Consider the following 18236-nt stretch of genomic DNA (forward strand, 5'->3'; position numbering starts at 1 on the left):
CATTATTGCGTTTATCTGCGACCCCAGGCTGACAGCTATCATTAGCACATATACGTACTTCATCTTTCATCTTCCGCCAAATGATGAATGAAACCTCTTTCTAGATAACCGCCTTGATAAGTTCTGTGTTTCTTTCTGTAAAGTGGCGGTTTCAGACACAGCCCTAATAATTAACACCAAGTTCCATAAGCCAATACCGTCTCGATATATACCGATCTCGTATGCTGTAACCAACAAAGTGTCAAAAATCTGCAACACACTGTACATGTGAGTCACGAAAGTATTTCTCGGATTAGCACGGAAATACGGCAGTTTCGTAACAAAGACCAAGTCATTTTATTTTGGATTCAACAATATTTTTCCAAAACGTTTCAAACAGGAGAAAAGATATTTACACAAAAAAACGGTTGGAAATATTTTTTCAGTTCGTATTTTAATTGTTTGATGTCTTGCTACTCTTATCTTTTTCTGTATGCACCTGTCTTTCAGTGTCGTTAGGACTTGCATGGTATTTTCCTCAAAACTGCCCGAGCCACTATTAGAGGAATGTGCGCTAGAGTGAACCTCCCACTTTGCCGCCCCACAAAAATGGACCCCCGACAGTTGCTTCTGTATTCTCTCGAACTCCAATGGGATCAAGCGTAAATAGTAGTTCAAGCCTCGATCGGTTTGTAGCAAAGTGCGTAAGTTGCCTCTTTCGCTTGTTACTTACCAGTTTGCTGTTACATATATTGACAATGAAGATGTTTTTACACTGTCTACATTTTCCGCTATTTTTACTAGATACTGGCGGGAAAACGTTTCATTTGGATGTTTGGTAAAAGTTTATTTGTTTAAAAATGTGTAGGTTATAGTTGAGTTAACTAGGCCCCCTTCATTTGCTTAAACCAGATCCCTTACATTTTCGTGTTTGAAGTCCACCCGTTTTAGTACACACTCTTATTTCTTGGAATTCTATTGCAGATTCCAAGAGGATAACGGGAAAGATTGACCAAAGAAAAGTGAGTCTGTCTAAAACGACTAAAGCTGTTGATGCAGTTCAGGAAAAGATGTGTTAGAAGAAGGACGGTAAGCAGTTTAATGTTCCAAAACAACACTTATGAGGTTGTGCTGCATGAAGTCCGGTACACCTGAGGAAGCGGCAAAACCAAAAAGGGGCAGACCTACAATTCTGGGTAAATATCTTGAAGAAGAGCTGGTTCAGTGTTGAAACTTCCTGGCAGATTAAAACTGTGTGCCGGACCGAGGCCCGAACTCGGGACCTTTGCCTTTCGCGGGCAAGTGCTCTACCATCTGAGCTACCCAACCACGACTGACGCCAGTCCTCACAGCTTTACTTCTGCCAGTACCTCGTCTCCTACTTTCTTAACTTTACAGAAGCTCTCCTGCAGGAGGTTTTTGAAAGTACTTTCTTCATAATAACTTTTTCTAAAAGTAAAATGTATATGTAAATAGTACATAGTTTGAAATTATATCTCTTTAACACTTTTTACTTTTTTTAATAAAAAGCAAGATTTGATGTACTTTTGGGCACCTCCCTCTATTAGAATGTGCTTTTGTGTCAAATGGTAACGACGGAAGAAGCGAACCCAGCTCGGGCGGCTGACGTAGCGAGCAGCCGGCAGCGCGGCCGTGGGATGAATGCTGCCAGCCGCGGAGCTGAATTCCATGCGGAGACGTGCCACAAAGCGCGTCGTGATTTATCGCCGACATCTTATTGGTTCACAAGCATTCTGACTGTGCCACTCGACGCCACACATGCCAGGATTGTGGCGCGTGGAGGCCGGATGCCCGTATATTTGCACTCGTGCCTCAGTCAGCTACGGGCCGCGGTTGTGCTGAGAGATATATTTTTCATCTTCATCAATCTTTCTATTCGTTGGATTCTGACTTCCTCTTCTTCTTATTCTACACCGAAGTTTTCATCTTACACACTCATTTCCCGTCCTCGGGTCTCACATATTCCAGACGACGTCTGCTTGTACACCTTTACCTTTGATTGCTCGGACCGATGCTAAAACAACCGCTCGTACCCTTTCCAGCAGGGGGAGGTAATTTAGGGTTAACTATTTTTATATCAATGTAACATGAATTAATAAAACTTAACTGAAACGCTATTGTTGACTTCCACTGACGAGAGAGACAAAAACTTCCATATGCTACTTCATGCGATCCATCGCAACAGCGATACAAAATCCCAATTTCAAATGTATTTCCGTACCATAATTTATTTTCAGGTTTACGAAATATTTATACAATCGAATTTGTCTCATCGAGGACTACCCCTCTCTCACGGTATTCGCTGCTTCACTATTAATTTACCCTCAAAATTTATTTCTGCCTGATATTTAGCATCCGAGAACATAATCATTTCCTCACAAATGAGAGAAAACAATGGTTTACTGAAAAGTAATACGTAACTCTGGGCAATCCGTCACAACATTTACCAAAACTTATCTTTAATTCCGTTGATCAGTTGTATCTTCCGCATCGTCACACTAATTGGAATATTTTATTCCTAATCTAGCTTTTAAGCACCTTCTAACACTCAACACATTTTTCCTTTAGTGTATTTTGTATCAAGAAATGAGTTGAATATAGCTGAAATTTGAGTTTTGATGTAACCCGCATATTATAAAGTAAACTACTAGTTACGAAATATTAGTCATTAAGGGGCGTATCAATACCCTATCCTGAAACGTTAAATTTAACATATTTGTATCCTTTTTCTCAGGAACTATCCTAGGTAATAAAACAAAACTTTGCCAGGATATAGAGTCATATGTTATTCCAAGTCTGTTTGTGTGGCCATCTTCCGCAGCAAGCATATAAATACTTGTTTTGTAAATGCAACTGTCTTTTCTTGCTGCTAATTACTTTATTTATTCCATACGCGTTTCGCCTTCTCCTGTTCTAAGGCATCATCAGTGGGCTCTGTAACGATACAGTTTTGTTAGTTTTAGATTATTAAACAGTTCACTTCGCGATTTTTTGTAAAAAAAGTAATTAATTACGATTTGCTGATCTGCGTTCCTCACATCTGGTCTGGCGGTCGCACTACCACTTTTATCACTGCCATATAATCACATCTTTGTGTTCTCGCCTTCCACACACTGTTAACTACTTTTCTCATTCTTTTTTGTGGTGGACTATTGTTCTTTTGTCACTCAATTGTGACTCCATTACGTGTTTCAACTTCTTTGGTATGTTTACCTATTTGCAGCCAACCTAACGAAGTATATGTTCAAGACTTACGAAAATTTAGTTGTTACCATCATATTCCTCAATTGCTTCCCCTGTTGCAGAGTTCATTAATTCTTCTTCAATTTCTTTTACTGTTTCCTTTAAAGTAAATGTGTATCTTGAATGATTAGTAGGGGAGCATGACAGATTCGTAAGAGCAAACAAAGGTTTTGCAGGCCTGGACCTTTACTTATGCATCTCAATCCAACGCTCGTCTCAAAAAGGTTATTGTTCTCAGATTTTTCAGATGTCTAAAATTCTTTTCACTGTATACTTCATTACTCTTCACAAGCTTCTTCTAGGAAGCAGATGGTAGTGAAGAAGCTTGTTCAGTGTTGCTCGCCTAACACCATTTTCTGATTAACTTCCAAACCGTTTATACCTTCTCTTCTTAAATTTTTCTCTTTATTGGAGTAATATTAAAGAGAAAAACACGGCTCAAGAGTAACAAGTCCAAATATACACAACGAAAGGTGTAATGTGCCTTACAAAACATGGGTGATACCATACCTTAGACCACAAACAGGAAATGATATCACAGCAAACAATGTAGCCAACCTATGCAGCAGAATGTTTACAATGAATCAACATAAATCACAGTCTTCTAGGGAAAACAAGTGAGATATCTTGTCGTAACAGATCAAGAGCCCATGAAAGCTATAGAAATTATTTGTGCAGTAAATTATTTAAAAATAAATTAAAAACACTTACAGTCATCCAAATTCACCGAAACATACATTAAATTAAAGAGAAAATTCAGAACAAAGATTTTCCATTAAAAAATCGTAATCGACATGCTATATTCACACCACCTTTTGCAGTCCCCTTAAGCGGTACCTATAACCATTTGTTAAGATCAGCATTACGTGCGCTATAGTCTTGATTTGGGGAGACATTTTCACAGAGCCCTCTCCCCCAAAATTCCCTTGTTCGTCATCGAACTGCTAGTCAGGAGTTTCAACCGTTACGTGACAAATTACTAAGGAAACAGTAGAGAAAGGTTTTCTAAATTCGAGCAGCTGGCGTTACTCAGTCAGCAGCCGTCATCCCAAAAGCGTAAACATTTCAACACTGTTAGTCGGTGAGGAAGACACCAACCTCGACGCTCTTATGCGAGTCTGCGAACGAGCTCAGAAGAAAACCATCAGAGTAATTCAAACCGAACTGCTTTCTTAATGTTATATAAGAGACACTGATAGGACGAAACATCGTCTAGCAGAAGTTTGGCCAAGCAGTAAATACACAGTAACAAATTCTCTCAGCAAATGAAGTGGAACTGAACACCGCTGATGCCTCGAGAAGAACAGAACGATTCGGTCGTAAGAATGGCGTTGTAGAGCGAAGCCTGTCCTCGACGACGTAAATACTCCACTCCCTCTATTCTAGAACACTCGATCAGTAGGATCTATGGCATTCATGTCGTTTGCACTTGATTCTCTGGTTGTGGTATCGTAACCTCTTGTATGTGACATTGTTCTGATATTGGTCTTATGTTTGCTGCCTTACAAGAAGGTTAGTGATCCACACCCATGGATAGTAAAGTCCAGCACGCAATACTGAAGTCAGCTCAGCAGCGAGCAATGACGGGTAGTCCAGTGGCCTACCAGCACGGCTCCTGTCCAGGACAAAAGCTGCCCTAAATCTCCAGCGTCATATGAGTCTGACGGCCTACTATAACTGCGGACCAGATTTGACATTCAGCGCCATATCACGGCATCCGACATCGTGGTTCACGTGATGGTACAACGTGGGCAGTGATCTGAGAGGGACTGAGTACTTTCTGAAACGGGGTGCGAATCAAACACGTACGTCGTGGACACCACCATCTCCAAGCAGGGCTACCGACGAGGGATGTCTACCTCGCCAGCGGCCGGTAAACTGCAGCACCAGGATGTCATTCCGAGCTGATGCAGCGTTCTCGGCAGCGCTCAGACTGCTGTTCGATCAGCGAATTCCTCCCCGGATTACGTAGTCACCAGCCGTCGCAGAAAACACGACAACTACCCTTACGAATCTGAGTAATACGTTAAATTATCTTAAATATTGCTTTTTTGTGTCTAACGACGGCACACAGGTCCTCGGTCTGCATCCTGACAATGCAGTAGAAGTTTCTAGGTCAGCAGTGTGCGATCCCTACACAGTGCACAGATTAAAACTCAGAGGAATGGAAGTGCCCACAGCAATGATCTGGATAGTATGATCTGTTTGACTAGACTACTGAAATGCGCATACACAGGAACATTAGGTAGCATATCCACATGTACGCATGCTATCAGATAAAGGGACCCTGTGAAACTTCCTGGCAGATTACAACTGTGTGCCCGACCGAGACTGGAACTCGGGACCTTTGCCTTTCGCGGGCAAGTGCGCTACCATCTGAGCTACCGAAGCACGACTCACGCCCGGTACTCACAGCTTTACTTCTGCCAGTATCTCGTCTCCTACCTTCCAAACTTTACAGAAGCTCTCCTGCGAAGTGCTAGTTCTGCAAGGTTCGCAGGAGAGCTTCTGTAAAGTTTGGAAGGTAGGAGACGAGATACTGGCAGAAGTAAAGCTGTGAGTACTGGTAGTGAGTCGCGCTTCGGTAGCTCAGATGGTAGAGCACTTGCTCGCGAAATGCAAAAGTCCCGAGTTCGAGTCTCGGTCGGGCACACAGTTTTAATCTGCCAGGAAGTTTCGTATCACCGCACACTCCACTGCAGAGTGCAAATCTCATTCTGGGACCCTGTGAAGTTTTTATCTTACTGAGTAGTTGTGTTATGGATTGTAACTTCTAGTATCACGATATGTCATATGTGTTTCATTTAGTATGTAGAAATCTTTACTGCATCGTGTTCTATAGATGCTAAATATTATAAGAATGGCATTCTCATGCACATCATAAACTCCCTATTTAATTTTTGTTGGCTGACTGCTTCAAAGCACAACTGATTTCCGCACGCCAGATATTATGTGACTGAACTATTTGTGCTTTGTGAGGACAGATTTACTTCCATCATAGTGTTCCAGAGAGAGGTAAGGTTACCGTAGTAGCCATTTAACACTCACAGCCACCCAAACGTATACTCTAGACTATTTCATTGATTTTAGTCATCTACGAATCATCTGATACATGGTTCTCTCGGTATTTTCATGTCTCTTTGATTCATAAAAGAACTAACTCGGTGCATATGTCCATCCGCCGTACTACAGCGGATCGTCAAAAATATGGAAACACCGCGAGCAACATAAATGCTGATGCTAGTCAAACCTGCAGGTGGTACCGTTGTATTTGACAACGAACGACACCTGTACAGCGTCCTGAAGACGTCGTAAATGTAAGTCACGGTCATAACAGCGTTTTGTGTAGTTGTGAGTGCACTATGTCGGAGCTAAGTAAATCCGAACGTAGGCAAATTGTTGGTGAGCGCATGGTGGGTGCTTCCGAAACCAGGAGCAGAACTGTCTGATGTTACAAGAGGCATTGTACTGGATATTTACACAGGATACAGGGAAAGCGCTGTGTTACATCGCGGAAGGATGTGCGTGTTGAGTGATCGTGATACGCGGCCATTGAAGAGAACTGTGACGAAAAATAAGAGAATGACACTGCAGAACTGAATGTCGCACTGGCGAACACGATCAGCACCAAAAGAACACTAAGAGAGCTCCATAAGGAAGGAACTACGGAGGGGGCTGTATTTCCAAAGTCATTCATCACTGATGCAAACGCCAGAAATAGGAAAACTTTGTGCCGTGGCCATAAAATCTGGATCATGGAGCAATAGGCAAACGTCATTTGATGGATGAATCTTGTTTCAGACTGTTTCCAAATTCTGGCTGAGTTTACGTCCCAAGAGTGAAACATGGCAGGGGTTTGTCGATGATTCGGACAGCCGAATTGCTGTATTCCATGGGCGCCATAGTCACTCACGAAGGTCGCGTTACTGCCATGGATTATATGGCCAGTCTGGCTGATTAGTTTCATCCTATCGTATAGTATTTGTTTCCAAATTAACATGCTGTATTGCAAGATGACAGGACACGTCTTCACACCGCTCACATCGTATGGAACTGGCTACTAGGACACGAGGATGGATTTTCCCACCTCCTCTGGTCACCACACCATTTCTCAATATTATTGAACCTTTGTGGCCTCTTTTGGAGAACAGCGTGCGCGAACGCTATCCACCTTCATCATATTTACTTGAATGTGCCACAATTTTGCAGGAAGAGTGGTATAATACATTCTTGAGAACCACACAGGTCCGTTCTGAGACGACTCGAAGCTGTTTTGAATGCCAACTGTTTCGCTACACTGTATGGTAACGTGTTGTGTCTTTGGTATTGCCATATTTTTGTGGACGCCCTGTATCCGCCGCCTACCTCCATTTCGCCGGCCAGGGTGGCCGAGCGATTCTAGGCGCTGCAGTCGGGACCCGCGCGACCGCTACGGTCGCAGGTTCGAATCCTGCCTCGGGCATGGATGTGTGTGATGTCCTTAGAATAGTTCGGTTTAAGTAGTTCTAAGTCCTAGGGAACTGATGACCTCAGAAGTTAAGTCCCATAGTGCTCAGAGCCATTTGAACCTACCTCCATTTCGTTCTCATAATAGGCCTAATTATGACTCGTCTACAACCCATTTACTTGTTTTCCTGATTCTCCTAATATCACCCAGCATCCATTTCTTCATTGTTCACTGAGAAACCCTGTTTTACATATGTCAAAACTGGAAATACATAATGATCGTAAACTTTCCTTCTCAATTATCTTTAGTTTTGAAAACACTATTTCTTTAGCAAAACACCTTGATCATTCAGCGTGATGTTATTTGTAACCCTTGATATACATATCTCATACAGTATTGTAGAAGTGTTCTAGTTTCATTTTAATGCGTGATGCTGGTATTTTCGAAATAAAATTTTGTTTTTTACACAACTCTGTATAAAAGTTCGTATAGGCTCTGATACTCCTACGAACCTCACGAGTTTTCTCATACCAAAAAAGGGCATGCGGATGAAGATGAATAAACATATGTGGAAAAACCTTTCGTTTATGAGTTACTATTTATAGAAATTTTGCCAAATTTCTGAGTCAGAAACATACAATAAATATTCATAAAGACCTGGTCTTTCTTCAACAGACGACACAAAAAGATGTATAGCAAAGAACATTACGATTAGAAGAGATATAGTGGCTGTGCACATTTTGCCACATAATGCGTCTCAGGAAATTGTAGTTGGATTGGCGATGTAAAGGAAGAATTGAAGAGACAAGCGTCGATAAGAGAACATGTGGCACATCAAGATATTTCAGACTCAACCAGTTGCACTGACATGAAGATTAGCTTACAAGCTTCGCGATAGGATATCGACATTAAATCAGTTGAAAGATTGCTGAAATTTGAGACTGACTCACTAACAATGTATTATTAAATTTTTAAGATTCACTTTGGCATTCGTATCTGACTTAACATCAACACGAATGTATATTCAATTTTAATATCAGTCACATATACAGGGTGTTACAAAAAGGTACGGCCAAACTTTCAGGAAACATTCCTCACACACAAATAAAGAAAAGATGTTATGTGGACATGTGTCCGGAAACGCTTAATTTCCATGTTAGAGCTCATTTTAGTTTCGTCAGTATGTACTATACGTCCTCGATTCACCGCCAGTTGGGTAGGCTGACGAGAATCCGCACGCAATTGTGCAATCACGTCATCAACACAGATTTTCTGTGAACGTTTGGGCAGGCATTGTTGGTGATGTCTTGATTGGGCCCCATGTTCTTCCACCTACGCTCAATGGAGCACGTTATCATGATTTCATACGGGATACTCTACCTGTGCTGCTAGAACATGTGCCTTTACAAGTACGACACAACATGTGGTTCATGCACGATGCAGCTTCTGCACATTTCAGTCGAAGTGTTCGTACGCTTCTCAACAAAAGATTCGGGGACCGATGGATTGGTAGAGGCGGACCAATTCCATGGCCTCCACGCTCTCCTGACCTCAACCCTCTTGACTTTCATTTATGGGGGCATTTGAAAGCTCTTGTCTGCGCAATCCCGGTACCAAATGTAGAGACTCTTCGTGCTCGTATTGTGGACGGCTGTGATACAATACGCCATTCTCCAGGGCTGCATCAGCGCATCAGGGATTCCATGCGACGGAGGGTGGATGCATGTATCCTCGCTAACGGAGGACATTTTGAACATTTCCTGTAACAAAGTGTTTGAAGTCACGCTGGTACGTTCTGTTGCTGTGTGTTTCCATTCCATGATTAATGTGATTTGAAGAGAAGTAATAAAATGAGCTCTAACATGGAAAGTAAACGTTTCCGGACACATGTCCACATAACATATTTTCTTTCTTTGTGTGTGAGGAATGTTTCCTGAAAGTTTGGCCGTACCTTTTTGTAACACCCTGTATACTTGGCATGCCCGAGCTAGAAGAGAGATTGCTTTGCACATATCGTAAATAGTTTTTCACTTCCTGCACATACTCTGGCTTATGTGCTGTCAAAGATGCCACTTTCACTGAGATTCAGTGAGTCGAATGCCTGTGTAACTGAGCACTATATATGACAAACGGGCAAGTGGTTTACCTTGGGCTTCGGTAAGCGGAAACATGTGAACATTGAACTGCCAGTTCACACACATTTTTAACTTTTTTTAATTTCAGTTTATTGGCTTCCGTTTCGTGTCTTTACAGGCATCCCAATAGCGGAAAGACGAGAGGACAATGTGTATGAGGCGACGTTCGTGTCAGTAATGAACATACGAATGTAAGAATAACACAACATTCAGTCCCGGACCGGAGAAAACCTTCTACCCGGCTGGGAATCGGACGAGGGCCCTTTCGGTTGACATGCTCACGCACTTATGTCGGAGACACTGTTTTTGAAAGGCACCGACACTGCTGCTACTGGAGTACCTGACTAATATTTCCTATTGAAATGTTGAGCTTGTGCAAGAGAGAGTGAATTAACTTTTCATTACTTTTGTCATTATGGTTCTCCTCTACTTGAGTCACATTTTGTAAATTGTTCTTCTTTTCCTGGTCTTTATCCTGGAGCTCCATGGGCTCGGTATGCTAATTTATGCGTTTTACTATGTTATGGCATAGGAGTTTATGGTTATTTCAATCAGTTTAGAAGCATTTATATTTTGTTAACAACTGGGAAATCGAGACCTTCTTGGCGAATATGTGTAGAACGCAACAGAGAATCTAAAGGGCCCCTTTATAGTTTTACCTGTATATTATGTATCACGTAACTTGTGCTGTACGGTCTATTTTTAAAACCTATATATTCTAAGCGAAAAACAGACTTCGTGAAGTTGCTTTCAGAAATTTCGTTACTTCACGAACGCTTTGTCCTGGAGCGAAATATGTGCGAGATGTGATGAACATGACTGTATTCAGCTCAAAGGACGTCCCTGCAGGAATGTTTAGTATTCAGGGATATCGCAGGAACGATTATTTGAAGCAAAAGCCGTCAAATGGACCTATGTCATTTTCCGAATGGTTTCCGAGGTAGAGAACAATTAATGTACTAGCCGGCCGGGGTGGCCGAGAGGTTCTAGGCGCTACAGATTGGAACCGCGCGGCCACTACGGTCGCAGGTTTGAATCCTGCCTCGGGCATGGATGTGTGTGATGTCCTTATGTTAGTTAGGTTTAAGTAGTTATAAGTTCTAGGGGACTGATGACCTCAGAAGTTAAGTCCCATAGTGCTCAGAGCCATTTGAACCATTTTTGAATTAATGTACTTTGTTGTTTATTTTCTGTAGTATTCAATACAGTGTCAGTTTTACACATGCACAACATCTGGTAAACACTGCAACAAGCGTGTTCGTGGGACATTAATATGTAAAGAAAGTCGCGGTGTGCTGTTAATAGAAGGGCTGCGCACCATTTCAACAATGTGTTGCTGTTCCTGCACAGTTTGTTGAGCTACACGTTCAGAACAAAAATGGAAACTCGGAAGAACACCTGCTTCAAGTAATGTTCTGAAAACTCTGGTGTACTCTACGATTAGGAATTCGAATTGTCGGAAATCAGCGACGTTATTCATAGACAGCGTCATGTGCAATACCACCGCAGAATTCATGAGCACACGTCATCGCTATACATTTTTCATTAGTGTCGTTGGGTGGCTTTTTAGCACGCACGCTTAGAAACACTGTTAGCGGATGCTTCTCTCTAACACACTCTCAGCCCCTCGAACTACTTCACTAACGTCAGTTGTGGAAACCTGCGCATTCAACGGGCAGTTTAATGGCAGAAAGCCATCCCGAGTAAAGAGGTTGGAAGAAACGAGGTAGGCTAGGCTAGAATAAAAAGTTGAAGAGGTTGGGAGGGTAAGAGGCATACGTGCACACCACTAGCCAAAGATAAATGAGCATTCATGTTTTATCCCTGAATACTGGAAATTTCTCCTGGAATGCATGAACCCTTGCCTGCGAATACTGCACTCATATATTTATCTAATTTTGTCTTACCTGTACTGAAGGTTTGTTTCGCACTTGTTCATCGCGTGCCATCTATGTTGGCAGCTGCGGCCCTTTTTCCGAAAATGAAACTTCTGTATGAAGATTGAATTGTTATTACGGTCAGAAAATTAGTTAGAGGATATTTACAATATGAGATGTAGAAATTTAGAAAATACATGGTCAGGACCAAGCTAGACCATAGCGCGATTAGTTGCTGCAAAGCATAGCACTGCGTCGCTTTTCTTGCTGGTTTCTACTTCATTATGAATAAGGCTACGAACGAAATTGCAGGTAGTGAGCAATTTGCCCAATAGCTCCACAGGGCTGCTGCAAATGTACTTAGATATATACCCATAGAACAGAATGTATGGCCACTTAGGCCAACTTCTGTATAAATAGTAGTAAATTAACTCAGTAACGCTTCAACACTCAGTCAGATGGAACATTCACTATCAGTCAGATGTGCTTGTATATTCAATATAAACTCTGTTACTCTTCCAAATTCGACATTAGCCCGATGTGATCATGTATTCTGTGAGAGTCACTGTAATTCTCAGCCGAAAAATAACACACGTCAATATGAGAATATTACACAATCTTTGGGCTGATGCACGAAAGAACGCAAGTTAAGCTATAACCAGAAGCTCAGCTTTATGATCAGTCAGGTGTCACGCAAGATGAATGTCAACAGTACGTATGCCAATGCGCAGTGCTGACAAAAAAGCATGACCGGCAGTGTATTAAAGACTGTCCAAAACTGACCTCGAGGAAAGAAGCAACTTAAACAATCCACGAACCCCTGTTAACATTCCACAGCTACGAATCCCTCTCCAAACATTAATTCTGTAGCAGAAAAGAAGGAACAAAATCCGTGCCCCGTCCACTTCTCGCAGAGCGATTAAATGTGGACGTCGGTTAGTTGATTCACAATCGATACCCGTCGGCCGCTTTGAAATCCCAGGCGGTCGCCGCAGTCAGCCTCCGATTAAAACAGCGAGGCGGCTGCTAGATCATACCCGAAAAGCGTTTTAACTGCTAATTCCACTCCACTTACAATAATTGTGCACTGTATTTTACTCTTTAGACACTAGCTTCGATACCAGAAACAGTAATTTTATTTGATGGAGATAACGTTATATGAATGACGCGATAATTTACGCGCAATACGAAACGCTCGAATAAGCGCTACGGTGATTTGTTAAATCAGTTTTTTCTCTCTTTCTGATCCCATCTATTTGTTCTGCAGTGTGCCGTTATTAACATCTACATTTCTTAATGCAACAAACTCTTGTCGATAAACTTTTATTCCTAAAAGTTATGCTGTATGCCCGACTGGGTGTCCGATCGAACAAATGTTTTTTCGGACGCTGCCTTAGAAATTCTGCTTTGTCCGCTCGCTTCAGGGACCGCGTTAAATGCAGAGACTAGCAGTGTTCATTCTAAAGTCGTGCCTTAGATTACACTGCACTATAATACGAGCTTAGTCGGGTCAAGGTATTCGTGTTTGCAGAAACACTATGCTAGTGGCGGAGACTGCACGGAGCTGGCGTTACAGTTCAATGCAGTGGAGTCACGAATTTAAAATAATCTACTGTATAAGACCAGTCAAATAAAAACTACAAACATATAAAAATGTAAGTAAACTGTTTACTATTTCGAAAGTAATCGTCAGAAATTTTAATAAATTAATCATACTATGAGACTGGACAATCAGTGCCTTCATGAAAAAATGGTTATGGTTGCCTACAAAACCAAGACTGTAGCCAGGCGTACACCTCTTCATCCGAAACAAATCGACGCCCAACAATGTCTTTCGTTAGTGCTACAAAAATATGGAAATCGCATGGAGAGAGATCGGAAATGTATGCGAAATGTGTAAGTGGTAACAACTTCCCGGTGCAACTTCGGCAACGTACACGGAACCCACCCACATATTGCCTAGGATCGTTACGAGAACGCAGCAGAAATTGCGTTGGGAAGTCCTTATACATCCTATATACATTCCCGATCTCTCCCCATACGATTTTCGTATTTCTGGACCGAGCGAGGTGGCGCAGTGGTTAGCACACTGGACTCGCATTCGGGAGGACGACGGTTCAATCCCGCGTCCAGCCATCCTTATTTAGGTTTTCCGTGATTTCCCTAAATCGTTTCAGGCAAATGCCGAGATGGTTCCTTTGAAAGGGCACGGCTGATTTCCTTCCCAATTGTTCCCTAACCCGAGCTTGCGCTCCGTCTCTAATGACCTCGCTGTCGACGGGACGTTAAACACTAATCACCACCACCTTCATATTTCTGGAGCCCTGAAGAAAGACGTTCTTGGCTGTCGATGTGCTGCGGATGGAGAGCGCATGCCGCGGTCGGGCCATAGTTTCTTAGGCACCCGCGAACATTTTTCAATAAAGGCATTGGCCGTCTTGTCTCACAGGGGGATAAATATATTAAAATTTATGGCACTTTCTTTTGAAATAATAAACAGTTTGCTTTCTTTTTCCGTCTGTCTCGTTTCCATGTGACAGTCTCTCATAAATAGCTGTGTAGTAACTACCACACATGACGTTTCATGGTCGGTGTGTCAGTCTAGTGACCGATTTCACAAACATATGCAGGAATGCACTTTCTGTAGTATTATTATTTGTGAGACATAAGGTTTTGTTTCGTGCAACGTTTGTAAATATTACGAGTTCTACATACTGAAGCGATGTGAACTATAGGATAACTGTTCGTAGGATGATGATCATTCTTCAGTTAATGAGTATTATAGTAAGTAAAAATCTGTATGTTTTAAAAACTAGTTACAAAACGTGTGGACGCTTTTGGCATAGTTTGTCATTCGTGTACCATCTCGTACGGTACCTTGAAATGGAAGGTCTTCTACCACGCAACACACGACATTTGCGAATGAAGTGTCTATTGAATGTCTTAACAGTTTTCCGTGTCTTGAAAATCTGAATGTATGTTAAATGCAATTAAAGTTACTTAATAGTTGACACTTCAAGCGTTGGAGCTGGTTTCCTCCAATCAGGGCGCTAACCGTCAATCACGAACCGTTCACAGTTGACAACTGCCAAAGCCATTGGTCAGTTCACTTTCAATTCCATATCCAGCATTCTTTATTGATTTGTTTGGATCCCGATTCATTGATCTGACACATTTCATATTTCATCGCGCATGATCACCACGCCAAACACACGCACGCACGCGCGCGCGCGCACACACACACACACACACACACACACACACACAAAACAGTGCTAATGAAGTATACACGTTTTATAAGAGCACTAACGAAACACTAACTATACTTCCGCACAAGACGTGATTTAGCTTAAGTTAGATGAGCTTCGCACGACATTGTTCTACCACCTTCTTCTCCGAAGTGATACAGAACATAGACCATTTCTTGACTTCAGTGTTACACAGTGTTCCCCTTTATGATGTACTTCACTCAGATCAACTACAGTCCATTTTATTTTCTTCAATTCTTCTTCAGTTTCGCTCAGTCTGTATTCACCCACAAGTGACCGGCAATTATATGTGCAGATGTACAGAGATCTGGTGTTTTCCCCTTTAATGGCTTTTTGTATGTGTGACTCTAAAGAGTCCCCTACCGCGGAGCCGATAGTTGGGAGTTTTGCATCAGCGGTACTCCGTCTTCAGGCCATGAGTGGCCTACCGGGACCATCCGACCGCCGTGTCATCCTCGGTGGAGGATGCGGATAGGAGAGGCGTGGCGTCAGCACACCGCTCTCCCGGTCGTAAGATGGTATTCTTGACCGAAGCCGCTACTATTCGGTCGAGTAGCTCCTCAATTGGCATCACGAGGCTGAGTGCACCCCTAAAAATGGCAACAGCGCATGGCAGCCTGGATGGTCACCCATCAAAGTGCCGACCACGCCCGACAGCGCTTAACTTCGGTGATCTCACGGGAACCGGTGTATCCACTGCGGCAAGGCCGTTGCCTTGCATTAGCGGTACTCATCATACTAATAAGTCTTAAAGGTTTGAAGCATAATCGCCACGCTTGCTTGAGGACGGATTGGCGATATTATTTTGAGGCCGCCCCTAACCCGGGGTACAGACGCCCTTAGCTGGCCACCCCTCAGGAGTACAGACGCCGCCCTTATCGCTGGTTTTGGTCCGCCCCGGGAATTTGATTTTCCCGGCACTACCCATATCTGGGTGGCTTCCCCCTATCCGCTACCTGGGGAGGCGCCCGATGGGGTACTAGCAACCCCGCACGGGTCAACAGCCATACCTCCATATAACTTGAACGAACCGACAAGCTCCACTCAGACGACAGAGCTTGGTACTGCACTGGATACATTCCACTACAGCTAATCCCTTCTTCGATCATGCTGCAGATCACACTAACCTTACTACATATTTCTCATTTGCAGTAAACTGTTTCAATATCAACATCTCTCCCAGTCGTGTTATCCCACACGTCATACAAATACACAGTGGAATGTCCTTCTCCATATAATATAGTATTTTAGAAAAAAGTCTCATATCCTTTCGAGAGATATCTGCGAGCACTGCATGTGTCAACGTAAATTGTTTCAATCATGTGTATAGCTTTCGGCCAAATAATAACTTATTTGTATTTCTCGTGGATCCGGTGTTCATAATCATCTGTTAGACTTTATTTTATTTTATTTTTTATGGCTTGGGCTTCTGTGGTGTATACATTTGTTAACTTTCGATCATCAGTAGTACAAAAATGCGGAGTATTGTGAATAAATAACTTCAACGGTTCGCAGAATAAACACGTTTTCGTGTTTTAAGATCATCTTTAGTTTATTTTAGCTTTAGTTTATTTTAGCTATGACTACCATGCTGTTCTAAGTTACAGCACTTGCGACTGTCATCAGTATCAGCAATTCTGTGCGCCCAGTTTTGATATTTATCCGGCATCAAAAGGAGATTATTGATACTGTGGAGTGCTAACAATGTAACCATGGAAACTGTGGCGCGTTATTTCACATGAGACGAACCGTGTCCCTATAAAAATTGTTCTGCAGGTTGTTTCTGCGAGTTACGGAGAATGGGTTATTTGCAACAATAACAAGGGAGGCCTTCCACGGTCCGTACGCCAGACATGGAGGAGTAAGTGCTGTAACGATCGACGATGATTCTGGAACTAGTATTCCAATAACAGAAGTTTCTATAAGAGAAAAACATGCTCTTACGCGGTTTATTCTACTTGAGAATTTGTGATACCTATTCCAAGAACAGCATGTCAAGGTTCTCAAGCCACACGATCCCAATGGTAGATTACAGTTCTGGCAATGGATTCCAAGGCTGCACGCCGAATATCTGTTTTTCACACATTGCAATTTATTTAGGGCTGATGCCGTATTTGCAGAGAGCGGGAGGTTGGATAAGAATTACCACAATAACTATGAGCGGGCAGATGAAAATCCTTGAGAGATTGTGGAAGTACGGGACAAGGTTCGCTCTAGTTTGAATGTCAGAGCGAGGACTGAGAGTAACAGTCTCGTAGGGTGTCACACGTTACCGGACATATTACCAGATGGTGATTACCAAAAGTTTCTTAACTGAAAATTGCCTGCGCTATTGGTGAACATGGTCCTTTCAGAAAGACAACTGTGTGGTAACTGCGTCATTGGCGGCAGTACCCACTTTCTATACACTTTCTAAACGCAAATGTGTAATGGCCGACGGGTTGGTAGTTTGAGGTCCAGTACATGGCCTCGTCCTTCAGCGGTTCTTAATCCACTGTATTTCGGGGTATGGTGTGATTTAAAGGCATTGGTGAATTCAACACACAGTGATAAGTTTCCCACGTTACAGAGTGTGTGTCACAGGCGTATGACCGTATCAGATGACAGCCAGATGTATTCGCACGAGTACCTGATTTTTTGAGAAGTATGGCTAATGGTTCAAATGGCTCTAAGCACTACGGGACGAAAGATCTGAGGTCTCCAGTCCCCTAGACTTGGAACAACGTAAACCTAACTAACCTAAGGACAGCACACACATCCATGCCCGAGGCAGGATTCGAACCTGCCAACGTAGCAGCCGCGTGGTTCCGGACTGAAGCGCCTAGAGCCGCTCGACTACAACCGGCTGGCTAAGGATGGCTGAACGGTGTGCAAATGGGAGTGATTCCTTAATAGATGTATGACCATCATCGAACAGAATTACCCATATATCAACAAGTACCTGTTTCTGAATATCTGTGTACGGTGTGTACAAGACATTGTTCTAGTTTTGATCAGTTCTATATCCTGAAGGAGTACGGGACAATTTTACTACAAAAACGGCTCTCTCTACACACAGCTACCAGAAGCTCTCACTATTGCGTCGGGAACAGGAAGGATCGAGTGTTCATTGATTTGTTTGCAGGTCACGAAGACGTCGACAGGATTTTCGCCATGCCAGCAGATATATAGAACCAGGTGGTCGTCGATAGTGGAATTATAGGGTTAATGTCTTAGGTGCAACGGAAATATTTTTCCTCAATGGAAACCTCGTATACACATTTGT

At 42.6% G+C, this 18236-nt stretch overlaps 1 pseudogene; it reads right to left on the bottom strand.

Annotated features, from left to right (window-relative positions):
* Positions 1–15568: 15568 nt before the first annotated feature.
* On the bottom strand, positions 15569–15686 carry LOC124557064 (annotated as a pseudogene).
* Positions 15687–18236: the final 2550 nt, after the last annotated feature.

The sequence above is a fragment of the Schistocerca americana genome, chromosome X (genome assembly GCF_021461395.2).
Source record: "Schistocerca americana isolate TAMUIC-IGC-003095 chromosome X, iqSchAmer2.1, whole genome shotgun sequence".
In the NCBI taxonomy this organism is placed as follows: Eukaryota; Metazoa; Arthropoda; class Insecta; order Orthoptera; family Acrididae; genus Schistocerca; species Schistocerca americana.